At 45.3% G+C, this 27,676-nt stretch overlaps 1 protein-coding gene and 1 long non-coding RNA gene across 2 annotated transcripts in view; one reads left to right on the top strand and one right to left on the bottom strand.

Moving 5' to 3' along the window:
• The window catches only part of IQCA1 (IQ motif containing with AAA domain 1), a 1,010,495-nt gene that overhangs the window by 481,584 nt on the left and 501,235 nt on the right, over positions 1 to 27,676 (bottom strand). The window lies entirely within an intron of this gene.
• Positions 19,985 to 26,031, top strand: LOC138488730 (uncharacterized). The gene is made up of 3 exons (XR_011274706.1): positions 19,985 to 20,123; positions 24,543 to 24,693; positions 25,544 to 26,031. It is a non-coding gene; the product is annotated as an uncharacterized lncRNA (long non-coding RNA).

Genomic DNA, 27,676 nt, shown 5'->3' with positions numbered 1-27,676 from the left:
TCTGTGAATCATACCGCCCAATCGCCATGCTAAACTATGACTGCAAGATCCTGATCACAATCCTGGCTAAGAGGCTGGCGAGGGTGATAGGAACCCTGATTCATGAGGACCAGAATGGTTTTGTACCAGGACGCAACACCACCGCGAACCTGAGGAGGCTCCAACACATCCTGGCAGAGACCTATGATCGAGACAAGGACCTAGCAGTGCTATCCTTGGATGCTATAAAAGCCTTCGATTCCATCTACTGGGAGTGGCTGATCGAAGTGCTAAGGGAATTCGGCTTTGGTGAGAGCTTTGTAAAGTGGGTCGAGGTATTGTACAACACACCGACAGCGAGAGTGAAGACTGGCGGGACGGTGTCCGAAGCCTGGCCGATACAGCGGGGCACGCGGCAGGGATGCCCGTTGTCCCCGATGCTATACATACTGGGCCTGGAGCCAGTGGCTGCCTATTTCAGGAAACAACACTTCGATGCGAGCATTGGGCTGGGCAGTGATCACGCCATAATATCCATGTATGCGGATGACGTCCTCCTGTATCTGAATAACCCTCAGCTCAATGCACAAGTCGCGTTGGACATCCTTGACAACTATGCTCGATACTCTGGGATAACATTTAGCAAACTAAAGTCGTGTGCGTTCCCACTGGCCAGACTCAGGGGTCTGGATAAGTCCGACCTTCCAGACGTCGGGATACAATGGCAACCATTATCTCAACATCAGTATTGAAGAACAGGGGGCACCGAACACTCTTTCTGCGTGTCAGCAATTATACCTTCTTTAAAGGATTATAATTTATTTTACACTTGCAATTTTGTGCTTTGAATAGCAATCATTGAGATCTCATTACCTTCATTATGGTTTCCATAAGCCATGGTCACCATGGATTAGCCAGTAATCACAGGTAGGTCCTTACTAAGCTTAAGCTTCAATTCATGTAAGTGGTAACCACCTAGCCCAAAATGTTTCCAAGCGCTAGATGATCAATCAATGAGGGACACCTGACAGGCACCTGACAGGCATCCAATTCTCCTGAGCAAACCTCTGTTCAGGACACAGACGGGATGTCTACATGATGGGGGAGGTGTGATCACCGGACCGTTATCTCGCAACTGATAGGTTCCACAGTAGGAGAGCAATCACTAGTGCGGGTAAATTACAAGACATGTCAATGGCAGTGATGCCAGAGTGGATACTTCCCATATGGTGAACAGTGTTGGTGCCCTTCTGGGATCCCTCAGAAATCTTTGCTCACACTTCTTTTCTTCTCATGTTGCCCGTTGAGGTGGGGTGTGGAGTTATCTCATCCCAATCTCTGCAGCTAGACAAAATGATTTATGCATGTAGTGCTTTCATTTGCATTAGGAGCGCCGTGGAGGTTGGTGGATCCTTATGCTCCTTTTCTTTTATCAATATTTTGCTGGTGCCAGAGTCTCGCCCAGGGCTCTATCTTAGCTAAATCTGAGGTCTCTCCATCTTGGGTTTGGGAGCCATGCAATAAAGCTAGTCTGTTCTTGTAAATTAGGGGCCGTATTCCCATCTTTAGGGAGTGGGCCTCAGAAAAGTCCTCAAAGTACCAGGACTTGTCTGAAATCTTCCCCTACCTGAAGCCGAGCTTCATAGAGCACTTCCCTGTGTGTGTTTGTACAGGGAGGAGAATGACGCAGTGTGCGTGATCAAGTGGGGGTTGAATTGTAAATATCAATGGGAGAAAAATAAAGAATTACACCTGGAAACCTTCATTAGATTAGAGGGTACATTGTCAGAGAACATTTGAAAAGGGAGAATGACCAATCACAGACCGAGGGTCTTGAGAGGAAGAGGAACGACCAATTAGAAGTAATATTAGATAATGCAAGAAATCAGGGGCCCTGCAAGTGGCAAAGGGCCCAGCAGTCAGTGTCAAAGAACAGACTATTGACCTACAAGAAGGGAGAGGGGATCAGCAACCCCAAGGCGAGAGTCACACTCAGGAGAGAGTAGATGGAGAGACAGGGAAAGCCACGATCATGCAGGGACTGTATCAGAGACACTGCCAGAGACCAAACAAGTGAAGGAAAGAAAGTAAGGAGTAGTCTTAAAGATGTCTGGGGCTTGTAGCTCAATGGGCATTCTGAAGATTTTCACCTGAAAGCGTGAATGGATGAGCAAGCACGGTGGATGCTGTTGAGGGGCCTTCACCTCAGTCCTAATAAGACTAACCTGATGCTTTTCGGTTCTAGATATACACTCAAGATTCCAGATCCACTTCCCCAGTCACCCTCATTGTTGGCCTTCCCTTCACTTATGCAAAAAAGTAAAACATCTTGGCATTGTTTGTCAAGCAGATCTGGGGATGTTCTCACAAATTGTGGAATTAAATGAAACAGCCTTTTACAAACTCTGGCTGCTTCGTCAGATCCTTCCCTTTTCACCTAAAGAGGAGCACGTGGGGTCTCCCATCAATTGCAGGTTGGACGATAACAACGCCTTCTATGCAGGTCTGCCTGAATATCAGCTTGATGCCTTGACTGCTTACGAGGGGTCAACAATGCTGCTGTGCAATTGGTCTGCAGTCTGACTACACTATCTGTTACCCCACAAGACAATATTTTAATTGGCTTGCAGTTCAGACTAGGATAGCCTTTTAAATTATTTGTTTGGTTTTCACATTAATTAAAAAATAAAATATGCATGAGTTGATGGTGGCTCTGCCTGTAATGTCCACTAGGGGAATAACTTACTCAGTCCTCATCAATTGGGATCCGACCAATGTGAGCGTATCCTCCACCTATGGAAGGACTTGCAGCATTCATGTACGTTGTGTAACGGTGACTAACTCTCATGGGAGTAATTTTAGAGGGGTGGGGACAGGGGTGTTTGTCCCCCCAACTTTCATGGCACACCATTTTGTCCCCATTCATTTGGCTGGGGCACCTTTTCTTCAGATGTCATGTCCCCCCAACATTTTCAGCAAAGTTACTCCACTGCTAACTCTATGTACACAATTCCTGACCTTGCTTGTGTTTTCTGTATTGAAACCCAATTGCAGTTCTTCAAGTATATTGTGTCCACTAACAAGAGACCCCTCAACTAGAGATGTCATGATTTCTTCCTCAACGTCATTGCTTTCTGAATCCTCGCCTCGAAGGCGCACCATGGAGAGACAATCAGTCCTAAACTGATCGTGCCTGGGCTTTAGGATACATCACAGTTATACTCAAGATGTTTGGATCGAAAGGTGCGCTGACCTGGAAGGTGCCCTTCTTGTGCAACCCACATGGTACTTGGACCCGTGTTTGGTGGTCAGGTATTAACAGAAAGGGGGTCATTTCTTATGGGGACATGGATCCCGTAAAAAAACACCAATGTCTATCCTCCAGCGAATGGTGGATTAATGGGCCATTCCGTTACCAAGATGTAAGAAAGTATTATGCTTCCTTCTCCTTGAGACTCCCTCACCACTGGATCAATGAGGTTTCTCAAGTCTCCCCTGTGTGGGTGAGTATAAAGAAAGACTCAGTTCAGCCAGTGCCATTAGATTGCCTCCTCATAATGAGTTGTAGTCTCCGTTTAGATAACACTGCCCATGTGACGACAGTGGAAATGCGTAAAACTAACTTCTGAATACTTGTGATCTCCAGAATCATGCATTTGGAAGAACCAAGCTATCACTCTCAGCAATTAAATGTTACGGTGGAGCTCTGGCAGCACACAGGCATTTGGAAACCTAAGCATATCCTTGAAGGCAATACATTGGGATAATTCCGTTTCCTATGGTTTAAATGCAAATTGTGTGCCTTGGAAATATCAAGGTTCAATAAACTGCGGGTAATAATGACATCCATCCTTTCTCCTATGAATGCCAGAATCCATGACCCTCCTGGTTTATACACCATTGCATAGAATGGTTCAATCTCGGTGTCTATAATTTATAGGCAACTCCCTCATGTTTCTATACCACCCATGGATAGACCTGAACGGATAACCTGGGAGCCTGATGAAATTGGCAATTTCTGATTCTGATTTGTTACTAATATGCAAAAACATCAAAAAGTTGAAATTGGACCTAGATTTGCACTACACTCAGCAAACAGTGTTCCATTGAATATACTGGTCGCCGTGGAGGATGAAAGTGTGTAAACTTCTGCAGTCGGAAATTTGCTGGTCTTGTTAAAAAGAAGTTAGCTCAAATACTCACATGTGCTGGTGTTGTGGAAACGTCTGTCAGTATTAATCTACCTTACCACATACTCCGTTGTTCTGTACACTGGTGCTATTTCCAAGTGATTTGAAGTTTTCCACTGGAATCAACATCTGTATATATAAAGCCTTACTATGGGCTAAGAAGCAAATTCCTAAGAACTGGAAGAGTAGAGGGAAATCTCAGCTTGAAGACTGGAGCCAATATATGTTACTGTTGTCAGCTAGAGAAAAAGTGTCATGTGCGAAAAGCGAGTTGATTGAAGAATACCAGTCGACACGGGACACCTGCAAAGCATTATATGGCTAATTCCACATGTGTTGGCTAGCTTACAGTCTGCGTTTTATTTTTGTTTTGGTGATTTGGCTCAGCCCTGCTTCCCTTCGCGTGCGATTCCTCCGATTCGGTTTCTGTTGTGTCTGTTTTGTTCCCCCTGTGGGTTGTCCGACCCTTGGAGTTATCTGCTTTATCATTTACGTCTGTCACGGGAGGGAAGGGTATCCTTTCTTGTGATAGGTTTGGGAAGTATGAATATGTTTATTATGTCGCTTGATCTTTTCTGCTGCATTGATTATTTCCCTCCGCCTCATTACTTTTGTTGTGTTGTATTTTGACAATGCTGCATTAGGTGCTGCACATACATGTTTGTTAAACTGATAAATACATTTATGAAACATAACAATAAAGAAAAGACAAGACAGGTGGTCCAGCACAGGTACCACCAGAGGTCTTGTGAGAAAGGGCCTCACAGTCAGTTGTCGAACACCTTCTAGTGTCCACATTGCCCTTGTGCCGTGAGCTAGAATCCATCATGTTGCAAAGGAAGTGCTTCCAGACACAATGGACAGTGTGGCCAGGATGAAGAGGGGCACTTTGGTCGTCCCTAAATTGTTCACTTCAAATGTCACCTGCGTTTTCTCAGATCATACTAACTTGGTGCTCACTTCAACACTTTCCTCAAGTGTTCCTCAAAGGAGGCGCGCCACTTGATAATATTCACGAGTACCAAAGACAAAATGTCTTCTTTGTTGGAGGAGGGGACGAACACACTGTGCAGCCGTGGATGTTGTCTTTTAGTCTAATACTTTGAGCTGTGATTTTGGGCTCGATCAACCCACACAAGAACTTTCATGTCTCAGCCTTGAAAGTTAACCCTCTGCCTCAAAACATGTTCAATGGGCGCCTGGAGCTGCTGAGCATCCGTCTTGAAGACAAGTAGATTGTCTTGGAAGGAAATTCTGCTTCGCACACACATGATTCTCTCAACAACTGGCACCACTAACTGGCCTTGAAGTCATATGTGAGTTAAATATGATGATGAGCAGAGAGGAGGTCAAGTTTTGTGAAAAGCTTGGTGTACCCTTTGGGATTAGTGATTTCATGTGTGTTTAGAAGAGGGTGGCAGTCAATTCAGCTGGTCTCATTTAGGCTCCTGCAAGCAACATATAGATGTACACTTTGGTCTGGATTGGGGGGCACAAGGAGAAAGGGAGCTGCCCATTCTGATGATTCAATTTCTCTCGTCACTGGTGTTGCTGATCTGCAAGGGGGAATGGTACTGCGCTTATGGCATGCTTTGTAGGGTAGGCGTCCTTCTTCAAGATGATGCCATTCTGGAAACCTGTGAGTGTTCCATGTTGTTTATATCCTTTGCCTCACATCACTGCACTACTCGACCAGGTCCATGACGCTCAACTCTATACCACATGGCATCTTTCAGCGCTATACAACCTTGGGAGGATACTTGTGGGATACAAGTAGAAAACCAAATTTCACACCAAATATGGCCTCTACTAATACCTAGAGATGCTGTCCAGCAGGTATCACTTAAAAATAACTAGAAATAAAATGCTGAATGCACTTTTACTGCACATTTGACAGTAACGCAAATGCTGAATCCCATTATACCGAACAAGTGGAGCAGGGGTTGAGGGGGGTCACAGGAGCTGTGGGGGTGTCTCTTGCTTCCCTTAAATGGAAAAATGGGTTTGGGAGGTTGTCCCCCACTTCCATTACATGGTTTTGGGCAGGTAATAAAGTTAACAGATAAAAAGGATCCTGCAGGGGAAGTTCCAACCCACTTGATGGATAGGGAACTCACGCTGCACGGAGGCGGGCGAGTCCAGGCACAGGAATGAATGTAAGTGAGCCGCCAAGAAGTATTTTCGTATTCAGCATTTTCATTAGCAAAATTTCGGGTCACGCAGTGATCACATAGATCAATATTTTCCGAGTTTTTTGGCCATTGATAGTGTGCATGGGACGGGAGTTCCCCTATCGTGGGCACTTTGTTATTGTACTTTGCATGTGAATGATAAATAGGACTTTTGTCGTTAAAGCAGATGTATCAGCCATAGGGGAAATCTTCTCAGAGCAATGCATAGCTACTCAGCATCTACACCAAGTGCACTTTTTCACTGGAAAGCCCTGCTGAACGCAAATATATAATTACTGATCAGGAGCACTTGGCCCTCAAGTCTGCCTTTGAAGAATGGCGTCATTTCCTGAATGGGAGGGCACCAGCTAACGGTGTACATGAACCACAAAACCCTACTGGCTGTTGGTCTTTTACAGTTTTCTACCATCCTACAAGCTCAGGGGCAACGTGCTCGCCTTGGAAGCAAGACAACCCGGCAGAAACACAGGTATGACCCCCCGGGTCTGCGCTTAGAAACCTCTCGGTATTAAGCACATTACAAATAACCAATACCAATTATAATTATAATTAAAGCTCAATGGTAGTTGCTTGTTGCCACACATGACTTCATAGTCAAATAATGCACTCTGCATTATAACAGAAAAGCAGCAGCCCATCCAGAGATACTGAAGATGGTTCAGTTACTAAAACAGTGGTGCTGGTGGCCCAACATGTGTGATGAGGGCACATTGTGAACTTTTCAAAGGACCATGCCTGTACTAGCATTCTGGTGTTGGTGGTTTCCTTCACCAAGATGGCAGAATTTGTCTTCTGTGTGGTAGTACTCAGTGACCCACGAAATTGCAGCCCTGTCCCACCATCAGGGGCTCCATCCTAATGGCTTTCCATCCATATGTTTATCGGATTGAAGACCACAATTCTCCTTTCACTTCTGGCAATGTTTTTCCACTCTCCTGTCATCAGGGTATCACCCACAGACTACAATCCAGACTGAAAGAATTTATCAAAACCTTGATCAGTATGTACATTATCACTGCCTCTGTGGTCACCAGCGCTGTTGAAACAGCCCACAGCATCATAGACTCACACCAAGTGACAACAAATCTGATGCACATACAATAAACATATAAGCAACATGCGGGCAGACATTGCACCCTTGGCACCCGCAGATTCCTTCTGCAGTATGTCAGTCCCTGTTTTATCACCAATGTCGGTCTGTCCGAGTGGATCACAGAGACAGGTTAGAGGCTCTAGGAGTGGGAAAGATGGCTTGATTCACGCAATCAAAGACAGAGCCAGTTGTGGATAGGAATTCTCTTTATTTTCTTAACAGACATGTATCCCAGGGTGTAGTAGCCCCTCCTCTGCCTCCCTCCTTTTCGCTGCACGGTTCCTTTCTTTCTCTCCCTTAAGGTGGTCTCCCTTTTAAGGTCATCAACCTAAGGGAATTCATATACAACATCCCGACCCTTTCATACTTGTCGTGAATTCAGTCCTTATGCTCTCCAGCTGCCCCCATGCTGGCCCATCCACAACGAATTCCACATCTCTCTACTCAAACCACACAAACCAGAACCGCACATACCTGTTCAACTGCCCCACGCAAGGTATTAGTGCACCCTGATTATGAGGTGAATGCTATTATTGACTCCTGCATGCATCACATGATCTTGCAGTGTAGCAGAGCTGTAAGGGTTACAGCCCTGAAGAGGATTGGTGGGAACCCCTTTGCCATGGTCAAGCATCACTTCCTGGTGCTCGTTTCAATGGCCTACTCCTGCATTAACCATGCACAGCCAGGCCTTTGCTAGGGGGAAAAGTCAGTTTTCGGCGAGAGTGAGGCAATTGCGTTAAAGTCCTCAAAACGTGCTCTGCTCCTGGTGTGAAATGAATATGCAAGGGATGATTGATAGAAATGCACACGTCTGGGACTACACTTCCCAGACGTCCTTGTGTGACGTCAGGACGGCCAGTGAATTGGCCTTGACACGCTCACTGCTCAGCAAAACAGCTTCTCCATGCACTGGGGTCTGCAAGACGATTGTCAAGTTCCCTTTGTTTCTGGACACTGCCTTATACAAATGCTGTTTTGTCTCTGCCACTAGTGTTGGGACACACGTTGCCTCGACCTTCTGCTAGTTTCATGGACTTTGTTGTCCCGGCCTTTGGTGCTCAGTTTCACCTAAATATCACTCCAATGGACCTATTGGAAGGAGGGACTCGCCCAGATTAAAGTGATTACTGAAGTTGATTTGCTTACTGACCCACCGGGAATGAAGGTCCAAGAGGTCTATACAAGGTGGTGAGAACATCTTCCAAACGTATTACCCATCTCTTCGTCTCGGCGAGGGTGGTAATAGCTCACAATTGGCCCTGATATAAGGGAATGGTGGGCTAAAATATGGTTTGCTGCAGCAATGAGCATAATTGAGGCTTCTTTTAAGCGAGCGTGAGATGTCCACCTTTTGGTTGCATGGAGCCCTTTCAGATACTTTGTTAGCCAGAATGACTCCCTCGCTGTACACCACAAACCCCAAGATTTGCCCTTTTTTACACTGATGTGAAAGTTGAATTGCATCCATTGCAGTAATCATTTGAATTAGTATTTCTGTCCTTGCTTTGTTCAATTGAATGTTCACAGCATGTTTTAAACCAATAAATTATTGGATGGCTTTATGTAAACATTCACTGATAAGTGTTTTTGCAAATGAGAGTTGGTCAATGGTCAATTGTTTCTGATCTTGGTTATTACTGCTGTATTGACCCGAATGTTTATTATTCTTAATAAAATGTGAATGAAAAGAAGAAAAAAAAACAAAGATCACTCAGGAACCACGTTTGATCCCCAGACAACCAAACCCTTGCTTCGTCCCCTTTTGCCACAGGCTTCTCAGTCTTGTTTCCTTATTGCTCAACACCTTCTCCAGCTCTACTATTTGAGGCCCTGTTTTACTCTTGCATCTCCTGGATCTTTACCTTTCATCTTCTCCTGGGCTCATGTATTCCAGCTGCCTTTCCTACCCCTGGATCTACTTCTATGGGCCCAAGGACTCTGAACAGGAATGTAAAACCCTCTGGATTGTGGTACTTACCTTCTCTGGAGATACTGCCAAAGTGCCATTGAGATGTATACCCTGTACTCCCCAGGTGCCGTTCTTCCTCGTGCCGACGTATGGCTAGGTTTAGCTGATGCTTTCTGTGCCTAAATTACCTGCTTTCTGGCACATTCCAGCAGGGGCAGAAAGGGGAGGTTGGACGCGTTGATCTTGTGCCCGTTTACGTACATTTGTATTAACCTTTGTTTTTTTCTCTTTTGCAGGATGGGGATTGCAGTATGCGTCGTACATTGAAATGGTGGACATTTTTGGGGTCCATCATTGAAGTAATGACCTCCCTGAAATACTCAGATAACCGTGCACTTTTTCATGATCCTTGTATTCCTAAATTCATCTAGCTTTCTCGCTTCAGTGGGTCTCTGACTTGGCCTGGACTTCTCTTAGCGTTATAATAATTCAAGTCTCTCCTAGTGGGACTTGAAACAACAGGTCCCAACTTGCATCACGCTTTCTCTCTGCCAAGGGTTTGATGAGTTGGCGTGGGCTTCCGTAGCAGTGAAATGATTCAAGCATTTCTCTCTGATTCTACAACAATGGTTCTGTGACCTGTTCCGAGCCTTTGTTGCATTATAATGACGCCAGGCTTTTGTGGCGGGAACATAGTTTTCAGTCCCAACATGCATATTTCATGGCTTACACCGTGTTCCCACAGCATTGAAATGATTCAAGTCTTTCTTTTTACCAAATAATCTTTGACTTGTCCTGAGCCCCACCCTTATAATGATTCAAGTCTTTATGGACAGGACCATGGACAATGGGCTCCAATATGCATCAGCCTTTCTCTCTCACACTGTTTATTCTACTCACCTGCTCATGTACTTGGTCTCAGGACTTTGCTGCGTGCTTGCGTCCTCTTCATTTGGTGAATTAGTCTGTCCATTGGATGTTTTGCATACCCCTTCACATCCGCACTGCCCTTCTCTCTCTTCGCCTACTCCGCTCCTGTAGTCTCTTGCACACACTGGACGCAGCCATGCCCTTTGGACAGTATGTTGTTTCTACTGTTGCATTAGGCTGGGCGATGGGACTGGGATGTTCATTTGGGGTGAGGACCACCACCTGTTAGGTGAAGTCCCAGTACATCCCTGGCAATCTTTGGTTGTGCCCCCTGCCAGTAGCTCTGGTTAGTCCCATGCCCACTGATAGGAAATGAACTCAGGGCTGGCTTAAAACTTGCATTAATGAGGAATCCTCTTATGCCTGTCAAAGAGGACTTGCTAGTTCCACTGGGAGAAATGACACTGTTTCCATTCCGAGGGCTCTTCTTGTGCAAAGTGAAGAGAAAAACACAACAAACAGCTGAGATGTTACCGCCGGGGTCAGATGAGCCATGCACTTGCTACCGCAGTGCCCTCTAAATGAGACTCGCAGAAGGACGTGAGCAGTTGTGTCGCTGTGAGCCATGAAGCTGCCGAGCTGAGTGTCGGTGTTGAGGCCTGGTCGCTGGTGCCAACGGAGGACGGGAAGAGCTTGTGGTCAGGGAACAAATGAAGAGCTGAGCCACAAGCATCCAATGCGCAAGTTTAATGCACCAGATACCCACACTCTCCCTTCGCTGCTCCGGTCTGACTGCCTAACTCATATAGTAACATTCTGCCGCAGAGCATTGCATCAAGTTATAACATATCAAGAGAAGAACGTTTGAGGCAACACATACAAATGGCATTTGTACATGTGCCACTGTCTAATCAGCTTATTTGTCTCGGGCTGTAAATAAACACACACAAAATAAAGAACACAATGGGTAAGGGTCTACACAGCCAAAGGATAAGACAGGTTTTCAATGACACAGGGCCTCATTACGAGGCAGGCGGAATGGGTTTAACGGCGCCGGTAAAAGTGCCGGTGCAGTTAATCCCATTACACCCTATTACGAGGTTCCCTTGCGGGACCCGCTCTAGACGTCTGGTCAGGCCAGATGTCCTTTGCGGGTCCCGCGAGGGGGTCCAGGGAGCTAACAATGGGCCTGTTATTAACGGGCCCGTTGTTAGCTCCCTCCCCATTCCTATTGAGCCCTATGGGGGCTGAAATTGGAATGGGGATGTGTTCCCTGAATGGGGAAATACTGGGTCCTCCAAGGTTGGAATGGCCCAGTATTTCCCCATTCAGGGACCACGGACCCAGACCCGAGTTTGGAGGCAGCCATGCCCTTATTAAGGGCATGGTTGCCTCCAAAGTCGTAATGAGGCCCACAGTCTCAGGGCTTTCGCGGGTCTTCTCAGTCGCGTCTCAAAACCTTACTAAATGGGTCCGAAGCAATGTACATTGAACAAATAGCAAATGGGCTGCATGTGTCTTCCCAGGACACAAACTCTTCTAAAGGTGCAGAACCTACCGGTTCAAGTCTAACCAGGGGCTTTGCAGCTTCTCAGTCATGGGAAGGACTTTTATGCAAAGCTTGTGCTTCTCTTAGTGCTGGAATGGCACCAAGTGCTCTGTTGCCCCACACTTTAACCTCCTGGACACTATAGACAACATGGATTTCCTCATCACAAGCGGAGGAGCATTCAGATGATGCTGGGTCCTAAAGACCACAGTTTAGGCAACATCTGTTCTGAGCACAACAGCCCGGTGGATTTGGAACGGTGTGGGAATGCAAATATTTTCCCGGAATTGACCGCTTCGAGTTCAGCGCACGAACCTGAAACCAACTGAAGGGATTTCTAGGTTCCCCTCTACATCGCATTTTCAAACTAATGGGTCCAAATGTTGCATTTTAGAGAACACATTTCAGAACAATTGGGTTAAAAAAAAAAAGTCATAGAATGCAGGGCCAGTTCTGAAGTGGAACACAGCGATTTAAAAAAAAAATTATTAAATGTGCTTGAGTTTAATAGCAAACTTTTCACACTAACATAAAATCTATATAAAACTGGTAAAACACGTTACATCATACATATACACCTAAAAACACTATGCTATACATCAGCAATTAACATAAATGTTATCATCCCATTACACGTATCACATTAGATTAATTTCATAAGACTGATACAAGTTATCGAGTATCAGTTAGATTTCCATAAATAGTAGACAAAGTAGACACACATTTCCCCGGGTGGAACCGATATAATGTCTCTAGGGTCTTACATGATGTCAGAATGGATCTGTTACATTCAGTACATTGGGGTTCTGACGTAGGTGGCAGTAGTCTGTCCTTTTCAATGCCGTACCACGACCCACATACCGCTGAGGTGGGCCTCTGAAGCACTCTTAGGTGCAGAGAGATCCTCCTGAGTTTAGGAGGTGGAATTTATATCAAATAACGCTGAGGGGTCAGGTATGTAAAGTTTAGTTTGGGAAAAGCACAGAGCCTCTCGAGGCTTCCGACCTGCTCATATCCAGTCTCATGCTTTCGCTTTTGTTATGAATTCCTGCTTCCGTGTAAAGCAGTCTTTATCCTAACTTGGAATCCAACCAACGTCATAAAAACTCTTTCCTTGAGTGGCCTGGATACATCCAATATTTTACCTTCCCTGCCTTATATAGCAGTGCCTTTTAGGGCCAGCAATGAGCAGGCGGGCATAGACACAGCCATTATATCAGTGCATAGGAGATGCTTATCACATAACTACACGAAAGCCCAAACTGTTGGCTTTGCCAATGCTTGTTAATCTAGACGCCTTGCCTATTAGTATGCAGGAAAAACGACCCCTCTGCACCCATGTTTTTACAATGTTTCAACACATATATAAAGATCGGTCACTGTGCTCCAACTCCATACCAACTATCCCCCAAAACTGTCAGCTGCGGGAGCACTAGTATTTTCGGCGTGCCGGCTACTGGTGCCGCGTGACCGCCTGCCCCCTGCTGCTTCACAGGCCCAGCATGAATGCGGATCAGGCCTCCTTTTGTCTGCAGCAGGTGGACAGCTAAGAAGTACGAGTGGGAAGGTATATGTTATTGCCCCCATTCCCACTCCAGGTGCCCCATCAAAAGAAAATGAGGACATGTCCCAGTGCAGCATGAGAAATAAGTGCAGCGGGGCAACGTCCATCAGGGTTAGTACCTCAGTATGTGGCATTCTTCAGAAATGGAGAACGAGGGCTTGTTCTCAAAATACTTTCCCTGGTAAAACACAGAACCCTGGTTCCATCTAAGCTCCCTCTGTCGCGCGCAAACTTTCCAGCTCTGCGCAGGGGTGTTGCTAGGCCTGGAAAAGATCAGGGGCTAAGCTATTGTCGGGACTGGCGGGACTCGGGACTAGCTAGCCTTTTGGCTGTAGCTCCTGAGATTCTATCCGAGGCTACAACCAAAACACCCGGGGCTATAGCCCCCTCAGCCACGCCCATCCTCTCCCCCCTGCTAGCAACATCTCTGGCTCTGTGTCTCTTGCGGCACTGGAGTGTGCCTTTTGGTTACGATCCGCTGAGAAGTGACTAGTAGTAACTCTGACTTACTCCTGGAGGGACGCTCTTAGATACACAATGAATTCGCCACTAGAGACTCGGATGTACTCCTGACTTCCCTAGTAAAAAAGAAATCCACTTTTTGGATTGTTTTGGGATTGCTTCTGGCTTGTTTTCAAGCTGCAGATTTTTTTTGGATTTATTTTGGATTTTTTGGGGATTTTTTCAAGCAAGGATTTATTTGCCTTGGGTAGGAGGATTTATTTTGGAGTTTTACTGACTTGTTTCTCAGTAAAAACAATCCACTAACACTAATTGGCAGGCAGGCATTTCTAAAGGATTTATTTTGGAGTTTTACTGACTTGTTTCTCAGTAAAAATAATCCACTAACACTAATTGGCAGGCAGGCATTTCTAAAGGATTTATTTTGGAGTTTTACTGACTTGTTTCTCAGTAAAAATAATCCACTAACACTAATTGGCAGGCAGGCATTTCTAAAGGATTTATTTTGGAGTTTTACTGACTTGTTTCTCAGTAAAAACAATCCACTAACACTAATTGGCAGGCAGGCATTTCTAAAGGATTTATTTTGGAGTTTTACTGACTTGTTTCTCAGTAAAAAACAATCCACTAACACTAATTGGCAGGCAGGCATTTCTACAGGATTTATTTTGTATTTTTTTCATCTTGTTTCTCAATAGAACCAATCCAGCAACACTACACATTTTTACTGCATTTATTTTGGATTCTTTTGCAAGCAAGGCTACATTGGAAGATTTATTTTTGATTTTTTCAAACTTGTATCTCTGTAAAAACAATCCAGTAACATAGGCACACATTTTTACTCCATTTAAATGTTGGAAAAATAATGTCAAACTGCACTTAACTAATTTCTCCAGTAAATAATGCCCAGTCGCTATCATTCAGGGTGTATCAATTTGCAGCAATGGGTAGAAGGAATGCTAACACCTCGGCCATCCCATCTCCCATCGCGCCACCTGACTCGCTGGATGGTGGCTGACTGTCTCCTGCCTGCCACCCGGTACAGCTGTACCCCTCCTCTGTGCTCCTCTGTTTACCACCCCCGGCTGTATATCTGTTCTGTTACGTTTGAAAAAAAAGAATGCACCCGCAATTACTATTTTATTTCTTTCTTTTATTTATTGGATACTTTGTAAGTCCCCTACACATAAAATGGTGTTTCAAGGCACCTCATGACAAAATAAAGGGGGCATGAGAGTATAAGGGAGAAAGATAACAATATTCCGGCTATGCCTTGTGACATTTGGATCATTGGCAGCAAACCATGCCTGAATAGCCTACTGTCTCTACCCCAAACAATAAATACTATGTATGGTACGCTTAAATAATTTACATTTGTTATGCAGATGTAAGTAAACCAAGCAGAAAAGAAATAATATGATTACCAGGTGGGGCTCATGGCCGGCACTTGCTTCTGGCACGCACTGGGCCACGATGGGGGGTTAGGCCAGAGTCCTAGGTGAGGCTTGTGCTGGCCCGAGCTCCGCTGGGATCTCCCAGCTCTAGTCTCCCCACCTAAGAAAACACTCCTTTTGGGTTTAGCTTTAAAAATTCCATATCACAGTGAGCAAACATGTCCAAACTGGATGTACAATGTAGGCCAGTCTTATAGTCAGGCCTGGCTGAAGAGGTATGGGGGCCTAATTCAACATGATGGTTGGGGGACCCTTTGCTTAGAATGCAAAACAGTCTGAGGCACCTGTGGGGTGCATACATCATAATGGAGAGCCAGAAATACAGCCATGGGTTAATAGCTGCCGATTTTCCCATTGCACTTGCACGATGCAAATGCAACGTGCCTGAAGATCCTCTGTCTGTTCTCCCTTGTCTTCTCCCGTTCATTGCACTGGTAAAACTGCAAGATCGTTGACGGGCCTATTTGCAGTGTCTCAACTGTTAAATGTATATTACACACTTACTGTGCCTCTGGAGACTATTATCGTCTCAGAATTTCAAGGTATACTAGACTGGGGACAGCAAGATCAAAATGATTTACCCATGATAAGACACTTTAGGGAAGTGGTGAAATCAGGATTGGAGTCCAGTCTTGCAATTAAAGTACTTAACCACATATCTTCCCAGCTACAGCTTGTGGACATGTCTGGGTTTTGATGGAGATGGCTTAAAAAGTATGCAAATCACATGATAAACCATGCTGACAAACATTTCCTTATAGAAATATGTTTAACACGAAAAAGAAAAAAAGCACAATTTGTGTTGCCCCACCCCATCCTCCTCCCCATTTTCACTGGAAAGCTACAAGTACCAGAAGTAATATAAGCCTAATCTCCAAGTAAAAACCACTGAACAGGTTATCATGCCATGTTCATTCTAGAGAGGAGTGCCTGCTACCTTTTTTGTATTTTTTCAAGGAACTTGGGGTTGGTCATCCTACATTACCTGGGAGAACACAGACGTGGACCCCTTGCTCACTGTGCTCAGAGAGGCACAGCTCCACCTCACTGATGGGACCCAACAAGGCTGAAACACGTGTATGGGGTTGCTGTTGGTACTCTTGTTCAAAGGAGGTTTGCCTGGCATTTTGGTGCTGGACTGTCCTTGTGGGCGGGACAAAGACTGATATGCAAATGGGTATTCCTCCTTTGTGAAAAGTACAGTGAGCAAAAAGTGATGGCTGCGGACTCTCAAGTGGGTAAAAACCATTGAACAGGTTATTATGCCATGTTTATTCTAGAGAGGTGTGCCTGCTACCTCTTTTGTAGTTAAGCTCCATGGGGTTTGCAAATGTGCTTAGACACACAACAAAATGTATTTTGTGGTAGTAATATGGTCACCTACATTTAGTCATTGTTTGACTAATAAAGAGAATTTAATTTAACTGTGCTCCTCATAACAAAATGTGTTTTAAAAAAGAGTTTCTGAGGAGAGTGGGGTTAAATTTGCTGGGTATGCACTCTGTGTTCTATGTATAGTTATGGTATTCTGTTAAATGTCTTAATTTTGACACCTAACCACAGCGTTTTAAATGAGTGCTCTTTCCTGCTTATTTCGTTGGGAGTCGGCTTGTTTTGGGCTTCTTTTGCAGGGTCATTCGGCTTTTTTTTCTCGGGTCTGGCAGCGTGGGCAGCAATGGCGGCGGAAGAAGAAGATACGGTGGTGGCCGTGCTCCTTGTGGGCACGAAAAACTGGATAAATACCATACCAGAGGTAAGTGTGCACACGTTTAGGGCACCTTTATTTATGTGGATGTGTATCTGGACACAATCTGGAGCACTGCGCACTCCACCAATATCGAGGGGCATGGAGGGGAGATGCGGGAAAAAATAATCTGACTTCAAAGTCATGCTGGAAAGGAAGGAGGCTCTGACGGGCCTGTTCTGAGGCCCGAGGGACTGCCGAGGGAGGTTTAGAGAGGAATTCAGGAGGTGAGCCCCAGAGCAGTGTGCTGATCGAGAAACAAAGTTAACCCGTCAACACAAGCAGGCGCACTCCCCATCTAGCCCAGCACAACTATGAACTGGAGATTTATGGCACAGCCGGTTCCACGTATGTCTCCTACTCCCATTTCCAGGGCAGGGGCACAAACTTGCAACTGCCGTCAAAGGAGCCAACTGTAAATATATGTCTACTGGGCAAAAGAGAATGGCAGTTCAATCTCACTGCTGTCTTTGAACGCAAAGCTTATCCTGTGTCATGCGTGACTTATTTACTTCCAACTGTTCAGCGCGCCATTAAAACCATCTAAACGCTGCGCCTGAGGGTTGAACACTAAACAGTTTGGTACCACAGTGACCGGAGCTGGATCTTTGAAGAAACCGTGCATGTATTGTAAAAACACATTGCAAAATGTTGCGGCCATTGACCACAGTACTGAAATTGCCAGAATCAATGACCCTGTAGAAGGGTCAGATGGGGTACTGGGTGTCACTGCCTGTTGGATCAAAGGACAGTGGCTCAGAGCAGGCAGGCAACACGTACATGGTCGAGAAACCCAGGTCTAAAAGGATGAGTTAAGAGACCATCCTGGAGTCATCCGATGATCATCAAACTACATTAGAAGTCATTCCCACATCATCAGAAGTCATCACGCTGTTAAAGTCATCAGCAAATGTCTCAGAATGGTGGGTGATGATTTGGGGATGGGTTTAGGATGACTTGCTGAGGATGCCAACATCATCCCTATTTTAGAAAACTCTTTGTTCCTGATGATTTTAGGATGACTTGCCGATTACGTCAAGAGCATCAACAGGTTTGCCCCAGATGATTCTGGGATGACCTGCTGATTACTTGAAGAGCATGTTTGGCCCTGATCATTTGGGGATGATTCTGGGATGACTTGCCGATTACTACAAGAGCATCACCATGAAACATGTTTTTGTATCGCAAACTATTCTTAAAATTGGGCTTTTTTTGCTGCCGGCTGTCCCCGGGATAACCACAAGTTGGCGCCCCTGGTACTGGGTGCTGCACCGGGAAAAATCCAAGATGTATTGAACATGTAAAACAAAACGTTTCATGAAGTAATATATTTCCTGATATTTGTTCAGATTCAATATAGCCTTCATACGAAAGGAACACAATTGTAAAAAAAATAATACTTGTTACTATTTCAGTTCGTGCACACCATACTCATGTGTCCAGCAAATGGCACCTTCTAAATACGTTCAGCACTATGACTATTAAAACACTATTTGAAATGCATAGACAGCCAGTCTTACTGTTTTCGCTTGTGCAACATATAACCATTGTCCCCATTTGTACCCTGTACATCAAATTATATATATACTGGATAAGTGAACGAACTTGCTGTTGTTTGATGGGCTGATTTCCTGAACTGGAGTACGACCACTATATATATATATATATATAACATGGCCTGCTGTAGCGGCCATGTAGTTATGGTTAAGTTGCTAAACCCATAGGAAATTAACCATAACGTCCCCTTAACAAAGTTTTTTTCATTGAATTTCATAGGTTTTTATTAGTGCAACTTAACCATAACGTCCCTTTAACAAAGTTTTTTTATTGAATGAAATATATATATACATATATACATATATATACACACACACACACAGCACTTTGTAATAAAAATGCGTATCCGGGACACACAGATCGTTGAAAACGTGTAACTGTCCTAATTTTATGTTTGCATTCTGGGACTTGTAGTCTTGCCGTTGTAATGGCACTACAAATCCCGGAATACAAATAAAAAAATATATAGGCATTGCCCTGTAGGCCAGTCCAGGCCTGGCAGCATCCTGGCAATGTAGACATGGCTCTCTTCATATGAAATCGTGCAGGTCAGGGCATGGGACCATTGGTGGAGGGCTTTGCAGTTCCCTCACTGGGCTGTCTCCATGTAGCTTACATCTCCGGTCAGGTTGCCTTGGCAGACCTGCTGGGCTGCAGGTGCTCCATTTTTAAAATGTAAACTGCTTTTCACTTTACAGAAACATGGGCCCAATTCTGAAGTCCATGTAAAATTGGAAAAGTATTGTTCCTTGGTGGAACAACACTTTTCCTAAAAGCACTGTATTCTGTGACATTAAGAATGTGGGGGTACAGACATCAAAGCTTCCAGTGTCCCTAATATGGCCTGACAATGGCCATAGTGCCTCTGAGGAGTGCAGGACAGGCACTGCCTGGGGATTCTCATTGCAGAGCGCAAAAAGGAGTTAAAATATGGTGCCTGTGAGGTATCGTTAACATCTATTGTGCAAGTCTTTCCTATGTAAGCTGCACATTTCCCAGATGGCTGTACCACTTTTCTGATTTACTGAAAGCATAAAGACACTTTTGTAAGTCAGAAATGGTAGAGTTTTGAGAAATGCTCAGAAATTAGAAAATGGCAGTTTTGAGAAATGTACAAAGTGACATCTGAGAGAATTGTGTCTTTATTTAAAAGTTTTCAAGCTTCAGATTTTTTTTCCATTTATTTTGGATTTGGGGGATTTTTTCCAAGCAACGATTTGCCTGTCTTGGGCTGCAGGAGTTTTGGGGATTTTTTTACTGACTTCTTTCTCAGTAATAACAAGCCACTAACACTACTTTTTATTTTAACTTAGTATATGTGTGTTTTCTCTATGTTTATGAATTGTGCTGTTTCTTACTTTTGAAACCCACTCATGGCGTTTACATGTGCGCTTGCTTTTTTCGGTTAATTTGGGTGGGAGTCAGCTTGTTTTGGGCTTTTTTCGTAAGGCGATGCAGCGCGTTTTTTCCTTCCACCTGGGAACACTGGACAATGGAGGACGAGATTCGAGCGTGGATCATGCTGCTGGGATCGATAAACAAAGCCAGAATCATTGGGTAAGGAGCTGATGTACACGTTTTAGGCTTTATTTCAGAGTGAGCCTTTTGCATAGTGAGGAGTGTGTCTCTCGGGAGTCAGACAGGTTGTGTTGATTTATGAGGCAGACTCTGCCTTTGCAGTGCGCGCTCCCCACGTCCAGCGCCCCCATCCGCCTCCTTGGACCAGCGACACCATTTCTCCGTGAGCCTCCAAGCAGGGAGCACTGTTGCAGACCCTTGGTGGATATCATATGTTCTCCTAAAGGCCGGCACAGTGCGTTTATCTGCATGCCACCGGGATGTTTTCCTTCCCTGGATAACAGGCTGCTGGCACATTTCATTACTTTCACACGGCGCAGCTCTAGCCTGCTTTAATATCACTTGTAAAGCAGGTTAGAGCTGCTGGCACATTTCATTACTTTCACACGGCGCAGCTCTAACCTGCTTTACAAGTGATATTAAAGCAGGCTAGAGCTTTACAGGAGAACATATAATATACACACGTGTCTGCAACATTGTGCTCCATTGTTTTCATACGACTTCAATGATCCAGCGTCATATATGCCAGCTATGGCTTTTGTGAGTTTCAGTCCAAAACACATTAACGCACCATGCAGCTGCCATTGTACTCGGAGCTGGGATTGGGTGTATGTGTATCATAGGCAGTGTGGGAGGGAAGGGGTGCAGTGGGCGCGCCTAGACCTACTGCAATTGATTTACTGGCACAACTGCACTTTATCACAAAACCAGCTGAGTTTTCTGGAGGGGCCGTTGTATAGGACATGACGCATGGGTGGCACCTCAAAGAAAAGGAGCCTATAGTCGTAAATCCTACTTTGGAAGCTGTGCAGTTAGAGCAGCATCTGTGGGGTTCGATGGGGGGGGGGGCTAATTTAATGAATATGTTGACCCAACTGTGTATTTTGAAAGCTCACTGAGGCCACGACTGTGTTCAAAACGAACACATCCCTTTCAATTTACCCGCATTTGGCTGTCCTCTAAGAAATTCATACAGATTAAGAAAGTTCGTGCATATGTAGCCCCTTTTTCCCCAGGTCCAACTTGGGAGCCTGCACTTGAATGGGACAATAAGTGGGGGTGGGGGGGTGGTTTGGAAAGATATCCACAAGGATAACCTGAGGCGTTTCACACGAGTACACATTAGCTCTACATCGTGTGCCATCATCTCTGTGTAGTTGGTCACAGCTGTTTCACTGCATTTGGTGAAAGGCTGTTTTGCCAGGTTTTTTTGCTGCATTTTTGTTATGGGGTTTGGGGTAGGGGAAAATTAAGTAATTGTGGGTGTTGGGAGTGCGCCCCCATAGATAAATGGGGCAAAATGGGCAGGCACCGTGGTGGTCCATCTCCCCTTGAATCATCTTTCCCTTCCCTGTTGATGCTCTACATTCATGGCTGCCTCTCCCTTGCCAGATGCCTTAGAAATATTGCCTCCTGCTTTCCTTAATCGGCTGTTGCAAGACCCCCCCTGTGGCATGGAACATGCACATTCGCAACCACTGGAATGTAAACATGTCTGTCTTCAGCACTTAGCAATGGCTGGTTTGCTTTCGTCTTTGCAATTTTTTTTGGCAAATGGCCTGAACAATGGCACATGAATGCGGTTGCACATTGATGGTGCCATTTCACGACCAGGTCCATTCCACTGAATGCCCAGCACCTCTGACAAGCTGGTGGAGATGATTGCTCAAACCGCAGTCTCTTTGACATCTGTGCAGAGCCTGCTGACGCAGGTTCGAATCCCGGCAGCCCCAAACTCAGCCTTTTATCCTTCCGTGGTCGATAAATGAGCACCACACACACACTCGGATACCTGAGGGTTCGTAGCACTATATAAATGCTAAATTATTATTATTATTATTATCCTGGCTCAGTTTCTTCAATCAGCCTGACAAAAGCACAATGTTGTATTTGAACAGCAGAAGTAGTTATAAAGCAACATACATTTGAGTAAAATGGTTATTCTTTAGGGCAGGGGTGCACAACTGATTTTGACAGTGGGCCAAAAGTACCTTACATGATGGCTATAGTGGGCCGAAAAGTAAATGTGGACGGGGCGGTAGGCGCAGCAGGCGTGGCGTGGCGGGAGGCTTGGCCCCACCCCTCAAACAAACACTATGCCCCATGGCGCTCAACCAAACACTATGCCCCATGGCTCCCATCCCTCAACCAAATCCTATGCCCCATGGCCCCCACCCCCAACCAAACACTATGCCGCATGACACCCACCCCTCAAGCAAACACTATGCCCCAAGGCCCCCACCCCTCAACCAAACACCATGGCCCCCAACCAAACACTATGCCCCATGCCACCAAGCATGCACCATGCATACATACTCATACAGACCCAAACCCCCCCACACCCAACTCGGCACACAAACTCACAAGCATACACCAATACACTATGCACCCATACAGACCCGAACTCCCCACCCCCCAACTCGGCACACAAACTCACAAGCATACACCAATACACTATGCACCCATACAAACCCGAACTCCCCACCCCCCAACTCGGCACACAAACTCACAAGCATACACCAATACACTATGCACCCATATAGACCCGAACCCCCCGACCCCCCAACTCAGCACACAAACCCACAAGCATACACCAATACACTATGCACCCATACAGACCCGAACTCCCACCCCCAACTCAGCACACAAACTCACAAGCACATTCAGGCAGACGCGACACACACACACCCCCTCCGCATCTCAACACACACTGCACTTGCACACAAACACATTCAGTCAGACCCGACACACACACCCCCTCCGCATCTCGACACACACTGCACTTGCACACACACATTCAGTCAGACCCGACACACGCACCCCCTCCGCATCTCGACACACACTGCACTTGCACACACACATTCAGTCAGACCCGACACACGCACCCCCTCCGCATCTCGACACACACTGCACTTGCACACAAACACATTCAGGCAGACCCGACACACACCCCACACCCGCATCTCAACATACACTGAACTTGCACACAAACACATTCAGGCAGACCCGACACACACCCCACACCCGCATCTCAACATACACTGAACTTGCACACAAACACATTCAGTCAGACCCGACACACACACCCCCTCCGCATCTCGACACACACTGCACTTGCACACACACATTCAGTCAGACCCGACACACGCACCCCCTCCGCATCTCGACACACACTGCACTTGCACACAAACACATTCAGGCAGACCCGACACACACCCCACACCCGCATCTCAACATACACTGAACTTGCATACAAACACATTCAGTCAGACCCGACACACGCACCCCCTCCGCATCTCGACACACACTGCACTTGCGCGCGCTCTCTCTCTCTCTCTCTCTCTCTCTCTCTCTCTCTCTCTCTCTCTCTCTCTCTCTCTCTCTCTCTCTCTCTCTCTCTCTCTCTCTCTCTCTCTCTCTCTCTCTCTCTCTCTCTCTCTCTCTCTCTCTCTCTCTCTCTCTCTCTCTCTCTCTCTCTCTCTTCCTTTTCTCCCCCCCCCCTGCTGGTGAGATCCGGTACTACGGCTGGCGTGGGCGGGGCAAGGCTGAAATGCCTTCCGCATCAAGCCTTACTGGCCACGCCAGCCGTAGTGCTGGCACTCCATTGGATCAGCACACACGCACTACGTGGCTCGTAGGAGCTGCGTGGTTCGTGTGCACTGAACCAATGGGGGCCATTGTTTTGTCCGGCCCGGAAGACAACAAAGACTTTCCTAATGGAGGCGGGCCGATGCTGCTTGCGGGCTGCCCTCCATTAGGAAAGTCTTTGTTGCTGGCGGGCCGGACAAAACGGCATGGCGGGCCGCAACTGGCCCGCGGGCCGTATGTTATGCACCCATACTTTAGGGTATATCCTACTCTTTTTCATCTTAACACTTCCAGACTTGTTCAGTTGCTTCGTTGAACTGCTTTGTGGCTGAAGGCAGACCTGGTTAAGACATTTTTTATCACACCAGTAGTGGGTTTACAACTCCAATTAAGTAATTAACTCTTAGAATACTGCTTTGAAAATCACAGGCAGGCACTTTAAGCGCAAAGTCTGATAAGGCTTGATTAAAGTGAGCTCAAAGTTCCCATAAGGAGGTATTTTGGGAGGGGCAGGATCTGGGTGTAAATGGCCATAGGGATTAAAATGACCATGGGCAGTCAATATTTCAGCAAATAACCAAACGCCTACCTGCTTTGTGTGCCTAGGTGTTCACCATTTCAGAAGTTCAGGCAAGACTGGCACCTGCCCGAGACTCTTCCATGGGTGGGTTCCTAACGAACTTCCTTACTTGCTGGGCTGTGTCTGGGTTCCCATCTGGCTCCCTGCGCTGGTTCCGGGTCTTGGTAATTGTCATTAGAATGCGTACTGTATTAAAATGTGTAATATTAATATTTGTGCTATTATTTCAGCCTACTGGGACACAGTGGATTCCCGTTAGCAGGTAGCAGCTGAGCACTGCTTGGAACTGGCCCTTCAGTGGATATAGAGGAGGCGGACGGGAGCCACAGAAAAAGTTTTCCCGATGCAAATCCCAACCCTGGTCCATCAACTGCATCAGAGGTAAGTGCCATTAGAGTTAAACAAAAGTTGGTGTGTGCCCTTATGAAATAAATAAATGCTTTTTCTCTATCCAAATACTATCGGTTGTAGGCTTCTGTGTCTCCACCCCAATCTCAAACCCTCCTCCCCAACATTCCTATGAAGCCATAGGGCTTCTAGACTGTGTCAGAGGGGGGGGAAAGGTAGCTCAAATACTGTGGCTCGTGTATTAACCGGTTATTGTCCATCACTCATTATATGCCCACATGCAAACATATTGCTTTGTCCATTACTTATGACCCGTTAAGCTTCAAATGTCATAGTGGTGTCCTATGTTATTTTTTTAGATTGTTACAAAAGCAAGCACGCACATAGTTAAATTCCCATAGGTATATGTTATCGGCATCAGTTGGCCCGGGAGCCAAATTTAGCTCCTGGTAGGCATGGTGTAAAGCTAACCAGGCTCTTCAAGGCTACAAACAGGGCTAAATAGCCCCCAGCTCCGCTCAATTTCAAACCCTGTGTATTTGTTTTGCTTGTATGGCTCCTTTACCAATGCACTGTCCATGGGGGAAACACGAGATTGGTAATTTCTTCACAATATACCAATTATGCAAAGAAATGGGAAAGAAGATAAACGGAGAGCCACTTCCTGGGGAAGTGACACTAATCTATATTAAATTCTAAGGAATTGCCATGGTTTCATCCAGATTGACAGCTTTGAGAAATGTAGTAATTGGAATTACGAAAGCACATTAGAGGGTGTACAGTGAAAATTGTCTATGCTTTATTTCTCACAGCCATGTGTCAACCAAAAAGTACTTTGCTTGCTCTTTTCAAACTTTTTACACAAATCTTTTTTCCATTTCAGAATGTATCCATGTTAAAGCCAGGGAAATGGGCTTTCCAGTACTCTCTGCATCCGAGTGCAGAAAAGCCCTCCAAAACAAAATTGGGAACTACCGGATGAAGAAGGAGCCAAACCTCGTCTTTTCTACACAAGTGTAGTTGCGCATTCCCTTGCTCTTTGCCTCGTCCTGGATACTAGTGTGACTCCCTGGACCTGTTCTCTTTCCCCTCTCAACCTTGCTCCCTGGGCTGGTCCCCACCGGACTCGCTTGCTCCCTAGGCTGGGCCTGTATACTCGTGTGACACCCCTGGACTGGTTCCGTGTCCCCTATCACGCTTGCTCCCTGGGCTGGACCGAACCGGACTGGTTCTGGGTCCCCTCTCACCCTTTATTTTTAAATTGTGAAGCACCCGTGTTTGGGATTGCTACAGTTGTGTTTTTGTGCTATGCACACAGTGTCCGATTGAACCTCTGCCTCTTTTTAATAAATATAGTGGGGGGAAAAAAAACTGTGTCGCTTCTTTTAAAATATAGTTTATATGCCATTACATGGTCTTGACTTTCATGGCCATTTTACCTAAATGACTGTGACCTAATTAGTCATCACTATTGTTCTAAAGGCAATTCAAAATGCAACTCTCTGAAATGGGCAGCAATCGAGCCACAGTGACGCTTTTAAAGCCCAATTCATCAAGGTGCACCAAATGTGTTTTTAAGCATTTCTTTTCAGGATTATAGTAAACATTATTTTTGTTTAAACTCCTAAATTTATTTCCAGCTCATAAACCGAAACAATGACTATATTGTTAAAGGATATTTTTGGGATTGCTTGTTGTTTTGATTTGTAAAAGTATTATTTGGTGACTAAATTAATTGCTTTAGGATTTCAAAAGGTTTATTTGGGGATTGCATTGCATTGCTTTTGGATCTCTACGAGGGTACATTTAGCCAAAAGGAAGCCAGCTGTAATCCGTTGCTTTTTGTAATTATTTAGGGATGGCACTGCTTTTGGATTTTTATAGGATTGTTTGGGGATTGCATTGTTTTGGGATTTTTGCTGGATTGTTTGAGGATTGGATTGCTTTTGGATTTTTATAGGATTGTTTGGGGATTGGATTGATTTTGGATTTGTAGTGGATTGTTTGGGGATTGGATTGCTTTTGGATTTTTATAGGATTGTTTGGGGAGTGGATTTTTAGTGGATTGGATTGCTTGTGGATTGGATTGCTTTTGGATTTTTAGTGGATTGTTTGGGGATTGGATTGTTTTTGGATTTTTCGTGGATTGTTTGGGGATTGGATTGTTTTTGGATTTTTAGTGGATTGTTTGGGGATTGGATTGTTTTTGGATTTTTCGTGGATTGTTTGGGGATTGGATTGTTTTTGGATTTTTAGTGGATTGTTTGGGGATTGGATTGTTTTTGGATTTTTAGTGGATTGTTTGGGGATTTGATTGTTTTGGGATTTTTAGTGGATTGTTTGGGGATTGGATTGCTTGGATTGTTTTGGGATTGCATTCCACTGAGGATTGCTAATTAACATATTTCAGGGTGCATGAAGCCAAAAAGAAGCCAAAAGCAATCCTCTGAGTACAATGGGAGTTTCTGGAGTTAAATAGGATTTAAAGAGGATTTAAATGTTTGGGAAAATCCAGTAGCAATCCACTTTCAATCCAGATTTTTTTGGTAGGGTTACTCGTCTGTCTCATGGAGTAAGTCAGAGTTGTTGTTCCCCTGAGACTTCCAATATAGCTTTTCTTTCCTAGTGAAATGGCACCTTGAAGACAGAAGCCCATGGCATCCGTGAAATGGAAACGGGTGGCTATCGTGCAGGGAAGTACTGGCAGCCCGGCTATTTACTGTGCTACGAAATAAATAAATAAATACACGCAAACGCTGTTTGAAAAACTAGTTCTTAGAAATTCCGAACACACCCTTGTCCATGCATTTTCCTTTACGCCCCGATAAAGGTCATCTGGGGCTTTGCTGTGAATGTTTTTTTGAAACGCGTGTATGCAACATCCGTCACCGCCGTGGTGCTCTCGAGGCGCCGGGACTGGGCCGCAACCGTTGCATTCTCTGGATCCAGAGTGCCCCGGGTTTGAACCTTGAAGGGTTGGCAGCTCTGCCCCATTGAATTAGCATCTAGTATCACC

Source organism: Ambystoma mexicanum, chromosome 9, assembly GCF_040938575.1.
Source record: "Ambystoma mexicanum isolate Mex_15411 chromosome 9, UKY_AmexF1_1, whole genome shotgun sequence".
Lineage (NCBI taxonomy): Eukaryota > Metazoa > Chordata > Amphibia > Caudata > Ambystomatidae > Ambystoma > Ambystoma mexicanum.
The sequence above is the reverse complement of the archived record's forward strand: the minus strand, read 5'-3'. Positions and strand labels throughout refer to the sequence as shown.